This window comes from Osmerus eperlanus, chromosome 8 (assembly GCF_963692335.1).
Source record: "Osmerus eperlanus chromosome 8, fOsmEpe2.1, whole genome shotgun sequence".
NCBI lineage: Eukaryota > Metazoa > Chordata > Actinopteri > Osmeriformes > Osmeridae > Osmerus > Osmerus eperlanus.
In genome coordinates this window covers 17,323,184-17,341,510 of record NC_085025.1, presented here as the reverse complement: position 1 = coordinate 17,341,510, position 18,327 = coordinate 17,323,184, and positions in this window count along the sequence as shown.

The window sequence follows — 18,327 nt, the reverse complement described above, 5'->3', positions numbered from 1 at the left end:
TCTTGTTTATTCTTCCTTTGAAATTGGGTGCACTCACTGCAGCTGTTATTGCTCTACAAATATGTTGTTCTTTGATACACAGGGATAACAAATTTGAAATACTTAATTTGACTGTGCCCTTGAATTGAAAGATGCTGGTTGCAATAAATGTGAAATGTTCAGGCTTGGTGGCAACATTTATAGTTACAGTCACTAGAAAGGGTACAATTTCTGGGGAAATTGTTTGCTTGCATCGGTTGCAGATGGGTCAGTTTTTTTACTGACATTTTTACAATGGATATTTCTTTATATTTTCAATAAGTATGCATACTTCTTATTTATAAAGATGGCATGGATTAAAAAGTTACATTTGTTGCTGCTCATTTACACTTCAAAATACTAAGAGTGAAGTGTAGAATGAAATGTTCTCTTCTCATTTGCCTGAGATTCTTCTCATACCCTGCATGAGGGTATGGTGATAGGCTATGTGCGGATAGCGGATTCTGACAAAGTTTTCACTGATCCTGGTCCTTGGGCCTACTGTAGCCCTGCATGTTTTTGATGTTTATCTGCTCCAAATGACTGGGTTGGAGAGGCAGCTAAATCCCTCAGAGCGTCATGGACGTCCATATGGACGTCGTCACTAGGGGGAGTCTTCGCATGGACGGACGGCGATGGCGGCTTGTATGGAAGGCCTGGTGGGCAAGTATTTATGGGGGGCGGAAAGGGACATTCCTAGGCTTACCAGGAGAAGGATAAGGAGCATGTTAATAATAGTAGGCTAGCCGTTTGTCCCTGTCTTAATGCGATGTGCAAACCAAAACAACGTTTACAAACGTGAATTTATCTTACTTGAGGCCTTTTGCGGGCATCTGTGGGAGTGGGAGAACTCGATGGTCTCTTCAAAAATCGCCTGATATCCATGGCTAATTAATCCATTCCGAACAGGTAGACTAATCCACAACGTGTATGTGTGTACATACTTCGTGGATCCTGATTGGTGTCGCAGCCGCAACGCATTGATTGGACACAGACCATACAGCGCAGATGAAATTATTCACACTACAGCGTTTATATGTTAAACAATATGAAAGTTAGTCTTTGGTGTTTTAAAATTACACCAAATTGTATTAGTATTCTGCCGTTGGATTATTCCAACGGCAGAATACGGGGCACAGAGAACTTAGATGTGCGTAAACGCGCATAAACGCTATTTAGAGGTGGATAAATGCAATTTCTGCAATTTAGAGGTGGATAAACGCTATTTCCGAATTTCGGGAGGTGCGTAAACGGCGTTTACGTGCATTTAGCCCCCACTACATCCCTGCTCCTGATGGAAGGTTGAACTTCCATGTTACTCCATCGTTCAGGATTGCATTTTGGATTCTATGATAAAAAATAGTCTATACCGACATGAGTGAAAGGTGGCAGATCCGGTGAGACACGGTCTTGTGGAAGGTCGGCCATCTTTTGCTCGGCTACTTTGCCACGTCTGCGTCTGCAGAAAAGGCAGTTGTTTATAATTGGGTGTGCTTTGCCTTCGGCAAGGGCACAACCTTTGTTCTCTCAAATATATATTTATTTATTATTGTTTATTTTCGCCCCCCTAAGGATCAGTCAATATTTGGACTACATACACAACGGCGGTGTCAAAAGGTTTGTCTTGGTAGCGATTGCGTTGGTTGTATTTTTATTTACGTTCCGTTGCATGGTTTAACCTATGTGCTGCCTTCAGGTCACATGACCCAAAGGTTCATAACGAACCACCGTTGTGTTTACCCAATTTTACCCAATACAAAAACAAATAAAAATAATTTTCTTTTAACCATTGCAATGTGGGGGGTCTGAGACAGCCCAACAGTTAAAAGAAAATGCTTCACTTTGTTTTTGTAGGAGGTAAATTTGTCGCAATACGACGGTGGGTCACAATGACTGATGGGTCAGAATGACCCGAAGATAACACAAGGGTTAAGTAGAAATTGCGTTTTTGTGGTGAAAAGTGAAGCTAACGGTGGATAATTTGCTAGCCACAGTCACTGACGTCACGAAAACACGCGTTTTTTTCACGTCTGTTAACTTAGGGGATAGCTAGGCTAACTATAGCTTTACTGCAAGGCAGCTGCAGAAACGCCACAAGCAAAGAGGCCAGGGTGATAACTATTTATTCATTTTACTTTGTGATGTGAAACACAATTATGAAATGTAATGTACAATATTAGCTGATATTATTAAGGAAGTAGGCCCTCATCTACTTTTGGAAACGGTAGTCTACTATTTCACTGAAGCATTAGCATCATGACATTAGCCTCTGTTGCCCGGGCAACACATACTACAGTGGTCTATGATGCATCTGTTTTCAATCTTTAAAATAAACATTCCTCACAAATACATTTTCGTTGTAGGATTTATTATGACATTACATTACAAGTAAACGATTTGTGGGTGAAATTATCATTACCTGTGGTTTCAAACCAGTGTTGCTCACTGCAACGCTGTAGCCTACGCGAGACACTACAAAAACATCTACACAGCTGTAGGAAGTCAAACGGCGACAGAACATGTTCGGCACTCCCCTTACTTAAATCAAAAGTCTATCTAACTGCTAACCTTAACTTCATTGCCAAAGCCTAAACTTTGTCAATCTGTTCATGAAAATAATTAATTTCAGCCTAAACCGTACAATGGAACGTTAAATCCAATTCAACCAACGCAATCGCTACCAAGACGAACACAGCAGTAGTCTACTGTACTGAAGTAGTACAATTTACCGGGGCAGCTTCTCCACACAGGGCTATATCGCACTTTGAGTTGTTACTGACAATGATCGCTACCAGTGAGCTTTTTATGAAAGCGATTTTCCACTAAATAAATGTCAAGCTTATTTACGTTTTTGGGGGCATATTTTCAGTTAGAAGATGGTACTGTTTGAATCGCGATTCAATCTTCTACTGCCGGTAACGTCGTAGAATAATCTTCAAAGGGGGTTCTTTATTCATGAATGAATGCAATATGAGTAGGCTAAATGCCTTAAAATATCACGAGAAGGGAAAAACTTAAGATTAGGTCAATTTTTACACCGGTCTGCCAAATGTATTCGTTTTGATTCAACGATGAGGAAGCTTTTTGCAGGGGAAATTAGAAAATCTATTTCATTCTACACTTCACTCGTATTTTCAGTTGTAAATGAGCAGCAAAAAAAAATGCTTTTAAATCTATGTAATCTTTATAAATAATAAGTATGCATTTTTATATAAAATATACAGAAATATCAGTTTTAAAAATGTCATTCAAAAACGGACCCCTGTGCAACCGACGCAAGCAAGCACACCCTACAATTTCCCCAGAAATTGTACCCTCTCTAGTTGGGTGTGCTTTGCCTTCGGCAAGGGCACAACCTTTGTTCTCTCACATATATATTTATTTATTATTGTTTATTTTCACCCCCCTAAGGATCAGTCAATATTTGGACTACATACACAACGGCGGTGTCAAAAGGTTCGTCTTGGTAGCGATTGCGTTGGTTGTATTTTTATTTACGTTCCGTTGCATGGTTTAAGTAGAAATTGCGTTTTTGTGGTGAAAAGTGAAGCTAACGGTGGCTAATTTGCTAGCCACAGTCACTGACGTCATGAAAACACGCGTGACTACCTGTAGCAGAACATTCGTTTCACGTCTGTTAACTTGGGGGATAGCTAGGCTAACTATAGCTTTACTGCAAGGCAGCTGCAGAAACGCCACAAGCAAAGAGGCCAGGGTGATAACTATTTACTCATTTTACTTTGTGATGTGAAACACAATTATGAAATGTAATGTACAATATTAGCTGATATTATTAAGGAAGTAGGCCCACATCTACTTTTAGAAACGGTAGTCTACTATTTCACTGAAGCATTAGCATCATGACATTAGCCTCTGTTGCCCGGGCAACACATACTACAGTGGTCTATGATGCATCTGTTTTCAATATTTAAAATAAACATTCCTCACAAATACATTTTTGTTGTAGGATTTATTATGACATTACATTACAAGTAAACGATTTGTGGGTGAAATTATCATTACCTGTGGTTTCAAACCAGTGTTGCTCACTGCAACGCTGTAGCCTACGCGAGACACTACAAAAACATCTACACAGCTGTAGGAAGTCAAACGGCGACAGAACATGTTCGGCACTCCCCTTAATTAAATCAAAAGTCTATCTAACTGCTAACCTTAACTTCATTGCCACACCCTAAACTTTGTCAATCTGTTCATGAAAATAATTAATTTCAGCCTAAACCGTACAACGGAACGTTAAATCCAATTCAACCAACGCAATCGCTACCAAGACGAACACAGCAGTAGTCTACTGTACTGAAGTAGTACAATTTACCGGGGCAGCTTCTCCACACAGGGCAATATCGCACTTTGCGTTGTTACTGACAATGATCGCTACCAGTGAGCTTTTTATGAAAGCGATTTTCCACTAAATAAATGTCAAGCTTATTTACGTTTTTGGGGGCATATTTTCAGTTAGAAGATGGTACTGTTTGAATCGCGATTCCATCTATTATTGCCGGTGACAACGTTGTTACTTATAATAGCTTGTTTCAAGGGGGTTTAACTTGTTTCAAAGGTAGTTCTTAATGAATGAATGCAATATGAGTGGGCTAAATGCTTGACAATATCACTACTGTAGAAGGGAAAAACTTAAGGTGACGTTTAAGTCATATAGGTTAGGTTCATTCTACATACAGTAAGTACAGGGACATACACTTCACTTTTTGTATTTTGAATTGTACATGAGCAGCAACACATGTACTCTATGCTTTTAAATCTATGCAATCTTCATAAATAATAAGTAGGCATTTTTATATAAAATATACAGAAATTACAGTTAATAAACGGACCCATCTGCAACCGATGCAAGCAAGCACACCCTACAATTTCCCCAGAAATTGTACCCTCTCTAGTTGTTGTTCATATTTCTATTTTTACACTTGTGGATAAATGTTTCTATTTATCAACTATTTGTTGGTCAGTCCGTCGTTATTTCCCAATCACTACTCTTTCTAACCAAATACGGCAAGTCTACAAGAAGTAAGAGCAGAAAGTGATTAACTTTACGCTTGCTTGCGCACATTTTTTTAAAATATTTAATATACGGATCATGCAAGTGTTGAAATGGTAAGTGCAGAAACCAAAAAGACAGAGCTTCAGATAAGAGCACACAAGCTCAGAAGCCACACAGTTTGAGCGATAGATAGATGGATGGATAGAGAGATAGATCTAACTAAAACTAACTAAAAACAGTACTCCTGTGCGGAGTGAATAAAAATAAAGGCAAATAGTGTAGATAACTACGTAAAATATAAATAATGCACTCTTTAGTGGATACAAATGTTTTTCAAATTACACTAAATTAGGATAACATAATGTTTTGATAAGATACACACTTGGAAACTCAAGTGGTTGTTTATTAGAAATAGTAAAAGGTGCCGTAGGTGGGACGCGAACCGCGGACCTTTGGTTCCATTCTACATCTTCCCCAAACGATGTAAAATTCGTCATTTCGGGTGTTTTTTCGAATTATCTTAAAATGTAACGGGTTAAAAATGTTTAAACTATGAATGGGGACTTTTGAGTTTCCCCTTTTCTCTCTTTTTCCTATTTTTTCTCCCTCTTGTATGCTAACAGCCTGTTGCATAATTTGCCTGTTGCAGATGGACCTGTAAGTATAAGGGCATCACCATTTTGGGTTCCTCGTGCAGCTAACAATGGCACCATGTGGGTATGTGGTAAGAGTGCTTATTATTTCCTGCCGGACGACTGGTCAGGAACGTGTTACCTTGGGTTTATTGTAGACCTGTAGATGGGTTGCCCCTGCACCCCTTTCCCAAACATTGGTGGCACCGCCACAAAAGAAGTATTATTAACCCTTGTGCTGCCTTCGGGTCACATGACCCAAAGGTTCATAACGAACCATCGTTGTGTTTACCCAATTTTACCCAATACAAAAACAAATACAAATAATTTTCTTTTAACCTTCGCAATGTGGGGGGTCTGAGACAGCCCAACGGTTAAAAGAAAATGCTTCACTTTGTTTTTGTATGCGGTAAAGTTGTCGCAATACGACGGTGGGTCACAATGACTGATGGGTCAGAATGACCCGAAGATAACACAAGGGTTAATGCAGATGCTAAGAAGCTGGGATCACATCACGTGGATTCAATAGTACACAGTCACTTTTCACTTTTTCAGCTGCCATTCTCCCTGTGTATGGTGTTATCACTGCCTTTAGAGATATTAGGAGCTTAGCAGTAGGGTTGGAGTCCATTGGTAATGAGACAGCTGACGCCTTAACTGCGGTTGCTTCTGAGATGAAGGTCATGAGGCAGGTAGTGCTACAGAACCATATGGCACTGGATTATCTGTTGTCAGCTCAGGGAGGTACCTGTGCTGTGAAAGGTCATGACTGTTGTACTTTTATCCACAATGAATCTGCTAATAGTGCTAATACCAATCACCCTGGGATCTGCGACGGTGACCCCTTCATCCTCTGCCAGGAACCTTGGGGTTACCATGGACGACGAGCTCTCCCTCACGGCCCACATTGCTGGGGTCTCCCGGTCGTGTAGATTCACTCTCTACAACATCCGGAAGATCAGGAGATACCTGTCTGAGCACTCCACCCAGCTGCTAGTCCAAGCACTTGTCCTCTCCAAGTTGGACTATTGCAACTCGCTGCTCGCTGGTCTCCCAGCTTGTGCAACCCGCCCCCTTCAGAGGATTCAGAACGCAGCGGCCCGCCTGGTCTACAATCCATGCTCCCATGTTACCCCGCTCCTCATCTCTCTCCACTGGCTACCTATCATGGCCCGTATCAGATTCAAGACCCTGGTATTGACCTTCCGAGCAGTGAACGGGACTGCACCCGTCTACATCAAGTCTCTCCTGCAGCCTTACACCCCCACCCGTCACCTACGGTCTTTTTCAGACAACCGCCTGGTGGTCCCACCGCTCAAGACCGCCCGGTCCCAACACAAGCTCTTCTCCTGTCTGGCCCCCCAGTGGTGGAATCAACTCCCCACCTCCATCAGAGACACTGACTGTCTCTCCACCTTCAAGAAAAGGCTCAAGACGCACTTGTTCCGGGAGTACAACGGTACTTAGGAATGGTTCGCTTGACCCGATGTTAGTTTCCTCAAGGATCACAATGACTCTTGCTTAGAGACTTGTTGCTCTTGTGGTTAGTGGTAACTGACTTAAATTTTTGTACTCGCTGTGATATATTGTTTTTATTATTGTTGCTTGCTTTTTTCCACAGGTACACTTGCACTTATAGCAGTTCATGTTGTTTAACCCTTGTGTTATCTTCGGGTCATTCTGACCCATCAGTCATTGTGACCCACCGTCGTATTGCGACAAATTTACCTCATACAAAAACAAAGTGAAGCATTTTCTTTTAACTGTCGGGCTGTCTCAGACCCCCCACATTGGAATGGTTAAAAGAAAATTATTTGTATTTGTTTTTGTATTGGGTAAAATTGGGTAAACACAACGATGGTTCGTTATGAACCTTTGGGTCATGTGACCCGAAGGCAGCACGAGGGTTAATTGTAACTTGTTTAACTACATGCTCTTATGTTTCTTCCCTTTGGCACTTATTTTGGTTGTTCACAATGTGTGCTTCATGTTTTGGCTACTCGCAATGTTTTGTGGCTATCTCGTTGTTATGATCAGTGACCTATGCACTTTGTAAAGCTCTCTCTTGGAAGTCGCTTTGGATAAAAGTGTCTGCTAAATGAATAAATGTAAATGTAATGTAATATCAAGTATGGCTGCTCACATTAAAACATAATTTCAGCTTTGGGGGAACCTGAAGCTTGGAATTGTGCTGATTGACCTCCCTCCTCTGTTCGGGGTTTCTTTTTCAACTATCATTCAAATGGGAATCACTGGATCGGGCATGTTAATCGTTGTTGTGCTGATTGTGGTTTGTGCTTGGAAGATGTGTACTGCCTGCTGTGTACAGTGCTGTGCAGTAGGCTCTCGGAAGGCTGCCAGTAAGATTATGGTAGCCCAAATCAAGCCACAGACAAAAGCAAGCAAGATTGAGGATTACTGCATTACCCTGAGAATGATTGAAATGTCTGATATGTAATCTCAAGTACCAAGTGACTATTTTGCCAATGTAATAAAGATGGCCATTTGCCTCCTTCTATTTTCCAACTGATATACAATGCTGTATGCAATCTGAATAGATCTGTCCTTAACCACAGATCAGTGAACAATAATTAAAGATAGTGGTTACTTTATTACTTTTATACTGTTTGAAATAATCTGAATTTATGAACAGTGTTTGATCTATACCATGCTGTGTTGAGCTCACGAGAGCATGACCCTTGGTTATGTCCAGGAGAGAAATATGCTTATGTTTCTAGTATCATTGATAAACTGTCATTTTGCTGTTTGCTTATGAAGTGAATAGCTATAAGCTAGTTCTTTTGTAAGGTCCTAGGGGGTGCCTGTGTTACTAGGATGAATCAGAGGTCACAATATCACCAAAGTGTATAATGCCATGCAACTTTGAACAAGGAAAATAGAAGGAGCGTTAAGGTCATTTCCAGGAGCCCTATCTAGAGAACGAAACAAAAGCTATTCACTTCATTGACTTTGTACTTTTTCACCTGATTGGGTACTACCTAATACTTCTTCAAATCCTATAATCATGTATGCTGTGCTGAGTAGTAACAGATAAAGTATTGTTTGATTGTTAAGGTTTTGAAATGTTATGAAACTTGTGAAATGTAAGGCACTACAGCAGGCCCCAGATAAACAGTTGATAAATGTTTGTTGTGTTGACATTAAACGTCAAAAGGGGGGACTGTGGAAGAAATTGGGATTTCCTGTGTGCATACATGTGTGCTTACATTATTCACTAATCAATAGAACTAGTCATTGGATACTCGTTAGTACGTTCTCATGTAAGCTTGCTATTAATAAGAGTATATTGTGTCTATGTGTCAGGGTTAATAGATGTTCGGGGTCAGGAGAAAGTACTGGCTAAACGTTCCTTGTCATGACTACAAGGAGAGCTCCAACTATGAACTCTCTAGTCTGAGAGTTGTCATGTGTTGGGAGCAGTGAATCTCTTTCTCTGAGACTGTTGAAACGTCATTACTGCCTGACTGTCACAATCTATGTTTACATTCTTGTGCCCTATAAAAGATGGTCCTCCGGATTTCAGAGCTGAGAGAGACATGATTGAGACCTAAGCCTGGTGTCGTGTTGTCATTTTATTGTCAGGGGTCTGGTTTTCTCTCCCAATCTGCAGATTGATAATACTTATTAAAATCCAGAACTCAACGGAACTTAGTCACTCCGTTTATGAAGAGACGGACAAAACACTTTCTTTATCAGGATCTAACACAACGGTGGCTTGCTTCTCAATAAATTTAACCAGATCATGGAATTCTGCTCTGTGGTTTTTATATTCCAGTATATCATTAGCAAAGGATCTCCATCTCTCCCTATACCTGTAGGGCAATTTTAGAACAATAAGCCTGAGATTCGATGGGCTATTTAGCTCTTCCAGATATCGCAAGACTTGCATCGCATTATGGCAGCCCCTAAGATAGAGTCCATAGGCTTGCAATGCTTTTCCATCCTCTACCTTAATGCTCGACCAGTTCAGGGCCTTTTCCATGTATGCATGTGTGATCTTGATCTCATTGCCAAAGGTTTTTTCAAGCAGCTTCTTTGCTTCACTGTAACCTCTGGTTGATGGCATGTGCATGCAGCTACGCACAAGGTCTTTGGATTGTCCAGTGGTATACTGTTCCAGAAAGTAGATCCTGTCCTCATTACTGCTTGTCTTACTCTCAATTCCATGCTCAAAAGCCCTCATAAAAGATCTAAAGGTCAATGGGTCTCCATCAAAAACAGGGATTTCCCTTACTCAGAAGCAGTGCCAGCTTTTGCTGTGCGATAACAATTTCTGTAATGTCATTTTGTCTATGTATGACATCTGATATCATACCCTGCCTGCTTCTTCTTGAGGTATGTACCTTCCCGCTCCCTACATGTGTTCTGGGTGCAGGTCTTAGCTGAGTCTGTGATGCAATATGTTGTTGCTGATGATCACCCGCAAGCTTTTGGAGTGGGGTTTTTGGAACAGTTCCTATATTGGCGTATTCAGCTGGCGAGTGCTTAAAGCTCATAAAGTCGGATAGCGCAGCTGTCCAACCATTTCGGGCGTATGTGACCTCTTGTTCTGGCTTTGACTGGAGAGATCTCTCAAAACCATCAAGGACTTTTAGTTTGGCGGTTGAAGCCGCAATGTCAGTATCTAATTTCAATTTTTCCTTTCTTGCCTTCAGTTCCACCTCTTCCAACTCCAAGATTCGCGTTTGATCCAGCGTAGCCCTTCTTGCTTCCAATTCGGCTCGTTCCATTTCTGCTTTTAGACGCGTGGATGACACCGAGGTAGAAGTAGAGGCGTTCGTGCCGCTCTTGGAGTCATGCGCTGATCTGCCACTCCTACGACTCCTACGTGAGGTTTCACTGTCTGCCCGTTGTATGACAGAAACACTGTCTTCGGGCCCAACGGCTGCTTGATGCCTGTCAATACGGGCACGCTCCTTCCTCCATCCCTCCATCATATTAGAGAACTCCTCGAACTGCATCATTTTCGCCGTAAACCATTCTTGGTCAGTTTCTCTTTCCTCATCATGTAACAACATCCACACTGTAACATGACTGTCCCTGAATCCATCCAGTGCGCGAGTGAATTCTTTAAGACTTTCCAGTACCCTTTCGGCGTTTCCATCCGCGTTCAGTAACGTCTTGATCTCATTCATTTTTCTGGTACAGTTTCCCAGTCTCCATCTACGAGTTGATATGAGTGACATCAGTTCTTCTTCAGCTGCAGACGCAGCCGTCTGGTTGACCTGAGTCAAGCCTTCAGCCATCCCACAATCGTCTTATCGCACACCTCAAATATATACTATATTATACCGTTCCGTTGAACGTCAAAAGGGCGACTGTCCACCCTACCGGATTATCGATTCCGAATCCTATGCAGGGATATATCAAATGCAGATCCCTGTTGGCGTCAAACGGCAAACCCGTACAAACGAACACCAAATAGCTCCGAAGGCTCCAAGCACCTTTACATAGGTCGAGTCCTTCCCAAATGAGCCGTCTCGTCCGTAACAAACTTCGGAATGCCTTGTTTGCAAACGTCCTTATCTTCTCCTCTTGCGAGAGTTTTTCAACTTAATGTAGTGGCTGTCTAAAAACTTAAAGCCCTTACACGTAACCACCGTGCCAGCAGTAATCGTTAGCTCAACGCACCTGTCAGATGTTGATTCACAGTCCAGGTTCGGGCATCCGACGTGTCCAAAGTTGATGTGGGCATGTGTTTGTGTGTGTAAGTGCGTAAGTGTATGTTTGTGCAAGTGAATGTATATTTGCGTGGTTGAAAAACTATATCGCTCTGCTGGCTCTCTAACAACAACTCAAAGCCAACTCATTGTTCCAACAAACAAAATCCTCACACAGGGCTCTATAAGCCCCCTGCCCCATGGGCGGAGCTACAGATATCTATTAAGCAATTAATCAATTAATTAACCCTCGTGCTGCCTTCGGGTCACATGACCAAAGGTTCATAACGAACCATTGTTGTGTTTACCCAATTTTACCCAATACAAAAACAAATAAAAATAATTTTCTTTTAACCTTCGCAATGTGGGGGGTCTGAGACAGCCCAACGGTTAAAAGAAAATGCTTCACTTTGTTTTTGTATGCGGTAAAGTTGTCGCAATACGACGGTGGGTCACAATGACTGATGGGTCAGAACGACCCGAAGATAACACAAGGGTTAATCATACCAAATAAGGTGATTTCCCCAAGGTCTGGGTCAGGACCAAAGGGAGAAAGGAAAAAAGGGGGTTTGGCTCCAACAGCCTAGAATTTCCAAACAAATTAGCTTTCATTTTTACGTATGTCACTTGGATCGTCTCCTGGCAATACATAAAGAACATGCTACATGTTTTGCCAGGATAACTGGATAGACCATTGAATGTTCATGATGTTTGACTGGGTACAACAATGCGATCAGTCAACCGACTATAACATGTTTTTAATGACGGGCTAGCATATAGCACAACTTCTGTCTGATACGCAACGTGTGTGGCATCCTTTAGCCAAATAATTAGCCTACATTTTGCTGAGAGATTGAAGGGCTAGACAACAAATGTTCTAATGAATCACCGACAAGTCATCTTCTGACATTGCCTTTGCTCCGTTTTAAAATCTCCAAAATGATGAACTGGCAAAAACTTTATAACTATAAATTTACTCTGTAGGCTACTTAAAAGTATGGCGACGACATACTTATCCAGAAGTAGTTGCGACGACGTATGCAATTTGTCCAGAAGTAGACGTCACACGACAGTCTCCCTAGGCAGGTTCTCCATGTCCCTATCCACCCCCCATACTGGTAAGCCTAGGAATGTCCCTTTCCGCCCCCCATACTAATCACCCCCCATATACAGTTAGGTCCATAAATATTTGGACATTGACACAATTTTCATAATTTTGGCTCTGTATACCACCACAATGGATTTGAAATGACACAATCAAGATGTGCTTTAAGTGCAGACTTTCAGCTTTAATTTCAGGGTATTTACATCCAAATCAGGTGAACGGTGTAGGAATTACAATACATTTTATATGTGGCCCCCCCCTTTTTAAGGGACCAAAAGTAATTGGACAATTGGCTGCTCAGCTGTTCCATGGCCAGGTGTATGTTATTCCGTCATGGGAGTTCGTTATTTCATTGACAAGGAGCAGATAAAAGGTCTAGAGTTCATTTCAAGTATGGTATTTGTGTTTGGAATCTGTTGCTGTCAACTCTCAATATGAAGTCCAAAGAGCTGTCACCATCCGTGAAGCAAGCCATCGTTAGGCTGAAAAACAAACCTATCAGAGAGATAGCAAAAACATTAGGTGTGGCCAAATCAACTGTTTGGTACATTCTTAAAAAGAAAGAACGCACTGGTGAGCTCAGCAACACCAAAAGACCCGGAAGACCACGGAAAACAACTGTGGTGGATGACAGAAGAATTCTTTCCCTGGTGAAGAAAAACCCCTTCACAACAGTTGGCCAGATCAAGAACACTCTGCAGGAGGTAGGCGTATCTGTGTCAAAGTCAAAAATTAAGAGAAGACTTCACCAGAGTAAATACAGAGGGTTCACCACAAGATGTAAACCATTGGTGAGTCTCAAAAACAGGAAGACCAGATTAGAGTTTGCCAAAAAACATCTAAAAGAGCCTGTACAGTTCTGGAACAACATCCTATGGACAGATGAGACCAAGATCAACTTGTACCTGAATGATGGGAAGAGAAGAGTGTGGAGAAGGGAAGGAACTGCTCAGCATGCATTTCACTTGCTAAAGACAAAACTGAAGGGAAAATGCCCCAAGAACAAGCAGAAACTGAAGACAGTTGCAGTAGAGGCCTGGCAGAGCATCACCAGGGACGAAACCCAGCATCTGGTGATGTCTATGGGTTCCAGACTTCAGGCTGTCATTGACTGCAAAGGATTTGCAACCAAGTATTAAAAGTGACAATTAGATTTATGATTATGTTAGTTTGTCCAATTATTTTTGGTCCCTTAAAAAGGGGGGGGCCACATATAAAATGTGTTGTAATTCCTACACCGTTCACCTGATTTGGATGTAAATACCCTGAAATTAAAGCTGAAAGTCTGCACTTAAAGCACATCTTGATTGTTTCATTTCAAATCCATTGTGGTGGTATACAGAGCCAAAATGATGAAAATTGTGTCAATGTCCAAATATTTATGGACCTAACTGTAGGTGTAAGGTTTTTTTTATACTTTCGAACATGCGTCGCCGCGACGTCGCCGCCGGTAGATGTTCCTTACATGGCGTCGCCGTCAAGTCACCGCCAGTCTCTCGTTTGCATTCCCATTAGTCCCATTCAAAAATCCACACGGCGACGTATGGTTAGGCTGCTCCTTATCCTTCTCCTGGTAAGCCTATGGGGGGCGGATAGGGACATGGAAAACCTGCCTAGGGAGACTGTCGTGTGACGTCTACTTCTGGATAATTTGCATACGTCGTCGCATCTACTTGTTGATAACGTTGTCGTCATACTTTGAAGTACATTTTTGAGTACATTTATAGTTATAAAGTTTTTGCCAGTTCAACATTTTGGAGCTTTTAACACGGAGCAAATTAAGGCAATGTCAGAAGATGACTTGCCTTCTCAATGTGTCATTCATTTCCGTGTTAGTCGGTGATTCATTATAACATTTGTTGTCTACTCTAGCCCTTCAATCTCTCAGCAAAATGTAGGATAATTATTTGGCTCCTATAGGATGCCACACACGTTGCGTATCAGACAGAAGTTGTGCTATAAATGTGTAGCCCGACATTAAAAATATTTTATAGTCTGTTGACTGATCGCGTTGTTGTACCCGGTCAAAGGAATTAACACAAAGGAACATCATAAACATTCAATAGTCTAGCGGCAGTTATCCTGGCAAAACATGTAGCCTAATGTTTTGTATGTATTGACAGGACATGGTCCAAGTAGGCATACAAATTATAGGCTATACTTAATGATTGATGTTCAGCCTATTCAATTTAACAACTTTCCGAAGGACAAGACAGGCAGTGGATAATATCTTAATATCTTTTTGTAGCCTATGCCACTTTCATTCTATCCTTTGTGTAGCCAAAACACTGCTTTTTTAAAGACTGAAAATAGATTAATACAGTTAGGTCCATAAATATTTGGACATTGACACAATTTTCATCATTTTGGCTCTGTATACCACCACAATGGATTTGAAATGAAACAATCAAGATGTGCTTTAATTGCAGACTTTCAGCTTTAATTTCAGGGTATTTACATCCAAATCAGGTGAACAGTGTAGGAATTACAATACATTTTATATGTGCCCCCCCCCCTTTTTAAGGGACCAAAAATAATTGGACAAACTAACATAATCATAAATCTAATTGTCACTTTTAATACTTGGTTGCAAATCCTTTGCAGTCAATGACAGCCTGAAGTCTGGAACCCATAGACATCACCAGATGCTGGGTTTCGTCCCTGGTGATGCTCTGCCAGGCCTCTACTGCAACTGTCTTCAGTTTCTGCTTGTTCTTGGGGCATTTTCCCTTCAGTTTTGTCTTTAGCAAGTGAAATGCATGCTCAATTGGATTTAGGTCAGGTGATTGACTTGGCCATTGCAGAACATTCCACTTCTTTGCCTTAAAAAACTCTTTGGTTGCTTTCGCAGTATGCTTCGGGTCATTGTCCATCTGCACTGTGAAGCGCCGTCCTATGAGTTCTGAAGCATTTGGCTGAATCTGAGCAGATAATATTGCCAGAAACACTTCAGAATTCATCCTACTGCTTTTGTCAGCAGTCACATCATCGATAAATACAAGGGAACCAGTTCCATTGGCAGCCATACATGCCCATGCCATAACACTACCTCCACCATGCTTCACTGATGAGGTGGTATGCTTTGGATTATGAGCAGTTCCTTCCCTTCTCCATACTCTTCTCTTCCCATCATTCTGGTACAAGTTGATCTTCGTCTCATCTGTCCATAGGATGTTGTTCCAGAACTGTACAGGGTTTTTTAGATGTTTTTTGGCAAACTCTAATCTGGTCTTCCTGTTTTTGAGACTCACCAATGGTTTACATCTTGTGGTGAACCCTCTGTATTTACTCTGGTGAAGTCTTCTCTTAATTTTTGACTTTGACACAGATACGCCTACCTCCTGGAGAGTGTTCTTGATCTGGCCAACTGTTGTGAAGGGGTTTTTCTTCACCAGGGAAAGAATTCTTCTGTCATCCACCACAGTTGTTTTCCGTGGTCTTCCGGGTCTTTTGGTGTTGCTGAGCTCACCAGTGCGTTCTTTCTTTTTAAGAATGTACCAAACAGTTGATTGAGCCACACCTAATGTTTTTGCTATCTCTCTGATAGGTTTGTTTTGATTTTTCAGCCTAACGATGGCTTGCTTCACTGATGGTGACAGCTCTTTGGACTTCATATTGAGAGTTGACAGCAACAGATTCCAAACACAAATACCATACTTGAAATGAACTCTAGACCTTTTATCTGCTCCTTGTCAATGAAATAACGAACTCCCATGAGGGAATAACATACACCTGGCCATGGAACAGCTGAGCAGCCAATTGTCCAATTACTTTTGGTCCCTTAAAAAGGGGGGGGCCACATCTAAAATGTATTGTAATTCCTACACCGTTCACCTGATTTGGATGTAAATACCCTGAAATTAAAGCTGAAAGTCTGCACTTAAAGCACATCTTGATTGTTTCATTTCAAATCCATTGTGGTGGTATACAGAGCCAAAATGATGAAAATTGTGTCAATGTGTCAAAATATTTATGGACCTAACTGTATGTAGTCTACATGTTATTAACTTAGATATTTTTCCCATTTTTGATAAAGCCTTAAATTTTGTTTTGGAGGTGTAGCCTCTGACCCTACACCCCTAGGCCACTGTGTATTGAAGAGGTTTGTCCTTAACCACTGATCAGTTAACAATAATTAAATATAATGATTATTTTATTACTTTTATACTGTTTGGAATACTCTGAATATAATGAACAATGTTTGATCTATACCCTGCTATATCAAGGTAATGAGAACATAACCCTTGGTCATGTCCAGGAGAGAAATATAGAGAATCTATGAATTATTTTGCTTGTATCATTGATAAACTGACATTTTGCTGTTTGCCTATGCCTGCATAGCCATAAATTAGTTCTTTGTGAGGTGTGACTAGGAAATGCTAGTGATACTAGTGTAGGTCAAAGGTCACAATATTACCAAAGTGTATAATGCCATGCAACTTTGAACGAGGAAAATAGAAGGAGCGTCAGGGCCATTTCTAGGAGCCCTATGTTGTAACCCGGGAAAAGACACACAGGAAACAATGTGTGGGTTGGTATATTTATAGTTAGTATATACAGCTGTCAAATAAAAAGTATAAATGCTATTTAGTATAATTTAGCCTACTCATATTGCATTCATTCATTAATAAAGAACCCCCTTTGAAGATTATTCTACGACGTTACCGGCAGTAGAAGATGAAATCGCGATTCAAACAGTACCATCTGCTAACTAAAAATATGCCCCCAAAAACGTAAATAAACTTGACATTTATTTAGTGGAAAATCGCTCATTCATAAAAAGCTCACTGGTAGCGATCATTGTCAGTAACAACGCAAAATGCGATATAAACCTGTGTGGAGAAGTTGCATTTTACTGATTCGGTTCTTTGAATCTCGTTCAGTAAAATGAACGAATCTTTTTTCGAGTCATTCGTTCATTTCAACGGGGGGGGGGGGGGGGGGGGGGGGCTATCCGTCCACTGCAAACACGTATCATATTCTCATGTAGGTTAGTGCATGACATGTGCAACAGCAGATACTATTTTAAAAGAGTTAAAAGTTGTATGATTTGGTCATTTATTATCACACTAGCATTTAATTATCACGACAAACAACTACACTGCACTAAACTGTAAGTGTAAATGTAAAGTGAAAATAACAAAACCAGTCAGTATGATGACTTGAGCGAATATCATTCACGTCTTACTAAAACAGCGGCCACGCAAAAGGGAATGAGGAAACTGTTTCCTCTACTAAAAAATACAATGCGGGTCACGTGAAAAAAGGATCCAAAGACTCGTAGAAAGACCGAGTCGGGAAATTAACAAATCGTTCGTTTCCTCTAGCTACCACTACAGAGCCTATGCAGGTCACGTGAAAAATGATCCAAAGACTCGTAGAAAGACCGAGTCGGGAAATTATCGAATCGTTCGTTTCCTCTAGCTACCACTACAGAGCTTATGCAGGTCACGTGAAAAATGATCCGAAGACTCGTAGAAAGACCGAGTCGGGAAATGAACGAATCGTTCCCTCTAGCGTTTCCTCTAGCTACCACTACAAAGCCTATGCAGGTCACGTGAAAAATGATCCAAAGACTCGTACCCGAAGACCGAGTCGGGAAATGAACGAATCATTTATGTTTACTTGGACGAGCCTATGCAACAGTCCCGATGCGCGGCCACGAGAAAATGAACGAATCACTCTTTGAGAGGACTCGTTACTCCCGAGTCCTTGTAAGGATTCGTTCAAAATGAACTAATCGTTCACGAACGACACATCACTACTCACTAGTAGGGAGGACAAACGTTCTGCTCTCAATGTAATCACAACGGAGTTCCAAGCGTCAACAAATGCTAAACTGAACTTATTGCTCATTTAAAATTGTCATAAAAAACA